At 35.7% G+C, this 4,052-nt stretch overlaps 1 long non-coding RNA gene across 1 annotated transcript; it reads right to left on the bottom strand.

The window, feature by feature from the left end:
* Positions 1–601: 601 nt before the first annotated feature.
* LOC144955836 (uncharacterized) lies at positions 602–3,847 on the bottom strand. Its single transcript, XR_013641817.1, has 2 exons — positions 3,636–3,847; positions 602–811 (listed from the first exon to the last, which is right to left on the bottom strand). It is a non-coding gene; the product is annotated as an uncharacterized LOC144955836 (long non-coding RNA).
* Positions 3,848–4,052: the final 205 nt, after the last annotated feature.

Raw genomic sequence — 4,052 nt, 5'->3', positions numbered from 1 at the left:
AGGTGTATACATAGATTATTCAGGATTATGGGACGTAATAGAGCGAGGCTGGATGATCTTTCCTGACGACCAGCATAAATTTAGACTAGACAATTCGATACCGTCACTCGTAAACCAGAAAATCAATTTCACAATTTACATATATCCAGACCTCCAGAGGAGTGGCTTTACATTTCCAATTAGATTTGAACCCGTTTTATTTTTCGACATGGCACTTTTCATCTCTATAAAGTGGCTTTAGACCATTTACCCTCTCCTTACCCACCATAGAAAAATCGTCAAATTCGTTACGATGAAATCAACAATTTTCTCATTCTAGTTTCTTCTTTATGTCATAAAATTTAAAGAAAATTATTTTGTTATAGCTATAAAAACTTGAGTCTTTGTTGTAGAGGTCAGAACAATAATATGTATAGAATGTAGCTGTTGCTTTTCTGTTTGAGAGAAAAATCTATTTTTTGTGTTGGATTGGCCTGATGGTGCAGGGAACATTCTGGAAATGGCTGGTAAGGAGGGAGTTAACCTTCCTTTTTTTTGCCCCTCATATTTCCAGGGTTCTCCATATCCACTAATAAAAAAGAAAACAATAAATAGCACGATGGTTTGTTTGTTACTGACACAAATAAGGTCATTTATTCTGGTTATTTTGGTTTGATTTAGGTCTGACAACATGTCAGCCGAAAGTATGGTTATTGCCGAGTTGTTTATCTTTGCATCAGTCGTCCTGTTGTTATTAACACGTGAAAAAATAACCAGGGGGACACTTTTTCTCCATTGGGGGGTTAAGCTCAGCATTCGCAGCACGTTCAACCTACAGAGATACATAAAAAGGAAACATGGTTAGTAAGTGGATTAACTTAGATGTATTTTAATAGGATTCATTAGTCTGATGTCACCTCCGCCCGCTCAGCAACCAGCAGCTTGGTTCTAAACAAAGAAAATCGGTACTTTTTATTCTTCATGCTGACTAGAACCTTTTCACATGTCATGTGATCAGAATGTATAAAAGTCAAAACATGATCGGATAGATAATGTTTTTCTCCCCTGGATACACTTTTATGCTCGTCGGAGAAGTATTTCATAAGAGCGTCCGCAATTGTTCCTATAGTTTAGAACCAGGTACTAAGTTACGATGCGTCATTACGGGGGAAGTCATGTAAGACCTAATTAGTTTAGAGCTAGAGAACGGTCTGGATAAAGTTCTGGAACGTAAAAAAAACAACAAACAAAATACAAGAGCAATGTAATCGTGACTCTGTATTTGTGCAGATGTGGTCTCGTGGTATGACACTCGCTTTCGGATCGGAAGGTCCTGGGTTCGAGCCTCGCTCGGCGCATAGTTGAGTCCTTGGAAAACGCTCTTTACTTACATTTTCTCACCGTACTAGGGTGTAAAATTAGTACTTGGTCATGGCACATGTCATGTGATCAGAATGTATGAAAGTCAAAACATGATCAGATTTATGACGTTTTTCTCCTCTGGATACACGTTTATGCTCGTCGGAGAAGTATTTCATAAGGGCGTCCGCCCGCCCGTTTCCCAATAGTTTAGAACCAGTTGTTAAGCTACTATGCGTCATTACGAGGGAAGTGACGTCACGACTGTTGAGCCCTATTTAAATTTGTTAAGAAAACTTTTTGACCGCCATAACTCCTGATTGCGGAACTCTGTCAAAATTGAAACAACAAAACATTGACAATCCACTTGCCGTTGAAAGCGGATAAAACTGATGTTTTTCTTCCATCTGTAGAGCATATTCTATAGATTCCTAGATGCATTTTGTTAAAATATTATATCCTATTATTCTATCAATGTCATTTTTAACTTGTCAGTTTTATGGATTAGAATGTGTACGTGAATATTATTGTATGTTTATGGAAAGCGTCAATGAGCAATTTTATTGGAACCAGGTGCTCTTTAAATTCATTGAATTATTGTGATAATATTACTAAAAATTAAAAATTCACATCTTTGGTTATTTTGACTTTAAATTTCCCTTTTAGCAGCTGGTTTACCTGGACATAACGTTTTGAGACGAATGGTCATCATGTTATCTTTTCTTTTTTTTTGTGGATATTCAAACAATAATACTAACAATTGTATGTTTTGTTCCCGTATGAAGCCTCTCCATTTTCACACTTTCGTTAGTTATTTTTACGATCAACGGCTTCAGGCAGCCCCTCCGTTTTATACAAACAATAATACGGATTTGAGTCGTTGAGTTTCATACAATGTCTCAAACTAACACAAACAAAATTTTCACTGTTCTCATCATTGGACCTAAATCAAGGTGCGTGTATTTGAAGGTCTGACAACCCAAATTGTAATGGTCTCATTGATTAAATTTTTTAGTTTGTGTGGCTATGTGATCTTGTGGTATGACACTGTCTTTCGGATCGGAAGATTCCTGGGTTCGAGCCTCGCTCGGTGCATAGTTCAGTCCTTGGAAAAAGTCCTTTACTCACATTTTCTCACCGTACTCAAGTGTAAAATGAGTACCAGGCCGTTAACAGTTTTGTCTCTCTCCGAAAAAATTATATCTCCTTGCAGGTGTCATGTCTTCTCCTAAATGCTAAACGTTGCTGTTGGACAGGGACCCCTTGTAAAGCGCTTTGAGCATGTTTAGTTGATATTGCGCTATATAAAAGCTCAATTTCCACAGCTCATTTTTTTAATGGTCTCATTGATGTAATGGAGTATAAATACTTTCAAACCAACGATAAATATAATTGCCCATAACAACAATGTTAAAACAATCTTATCAATAGCGTTTGGTTCTCAGACCTGTAAATATGTACACTTCGGCCTAAATGGAAAGATAAAACGACTACATACAAAACTCGAAACAACCAATATAAAATTTACATACAAAAGATTCTATTTTTAGCACTGAAATCAATCTGACATAATACCGTTTTGAGTCAGTTTGATACACGTCATCAGAAGTCGTGGTATGGCATGAATGTTTAATGGTGTACTAGGTCATATGACCTTTAAATACCATATACGTTTTATAATATATTATCATAATGTTCATGTTATATGTATATTATGTCAACATGATATAAACTACAATTTCACTAGAGATTGGAAAATATATATTAAAAATCAACATCATAATGAAAATTTAAAAGAGAAAGAAAAAACAAAAACAAAACAAATATATATATAATTAAAAAATAAAAAAAACAACAACAAAGAACAAGAAGATAATAAAATATATAATGTCAACACAGAAGGGAAGTTTTTAAACTCACACCAAGTTTTATTTCAAAGGGAGCGATCTATATTCATGTTTTCGTCCAACCTAGTCATCGATCACATGCTTTTGTTGCTGTACAACGATTGGACATTTCTCAATGTATCTAAAAACGCTGCTTTGATTGTCTATGAAAGTTGTAAACATACCCATGAGTCATGCTGAGCAACATGAAAAAATGTAACATTGGATATTTCTCAAACTGTGAACACTTTTCATTGTGTGGGTAATTTTGAGCACATTTTGCAATGTGACCGATGACTTTGAGCAAATGGAAAGGTAATAAGATAGCTAATGCCTATTCGTTCATAGTCAAATTGCAAAAAAAAAGACTTATTCAGTATCAAATGCATTAAAAAATGAATTGGTACTTACTCTTTCCATAGGATAGTCCGAGTCTGGTTTCTCTAGACCTTGTGCTGATGCCATACCCTGATTGGCCCCAAATGGATAAGCTAACAAGACTACGAACATCACGAGGCAGAGTCCCTTCATCATTTTCAGGTCGTATGAGTGATCAACAACGTCGAAGAATGCAAGTTACTCACTGTGGGTGTATATCGCAGATTGTGGTTACATCGGACTGGTGGTTGGAGTTTATATATAGGTAGGCACCTACTCTTTGCGTCATAAAGTGGATTAATTTAACTAGGTCAGATTAATCGGAACTCATAGAAGATTAATATTACCAAAACTATGAGTTTTCCGCATTTCCATTTTGAAGGAAATCGTTAAACTGGAGTGTTTGGTTAATTGAAGCGTAATATACGTGCAATATTTGAATATGAAGCA

Source organism: Berghia stephanieae, chromosome 10 (genome assembly GCF_034508935.2).
Source record: "Berghia stephanieae isolate SIO BIC M18660-M18661 chromosome 10, UCSD_Bste_1.3, whole genome shotgun sequence".
Lineage (NCBI taxonomy): Eukaryota > Metazoa > Mollusca > Gastropoda > Nudibranchia > Aeolidiidae > Berghia > Berghia stephanieae.
The sequence above is the reverse complement of the archived record's forward strand: the minus strand, read 5'-3'. Positions and strand labels throughout refer to the sequence as shown.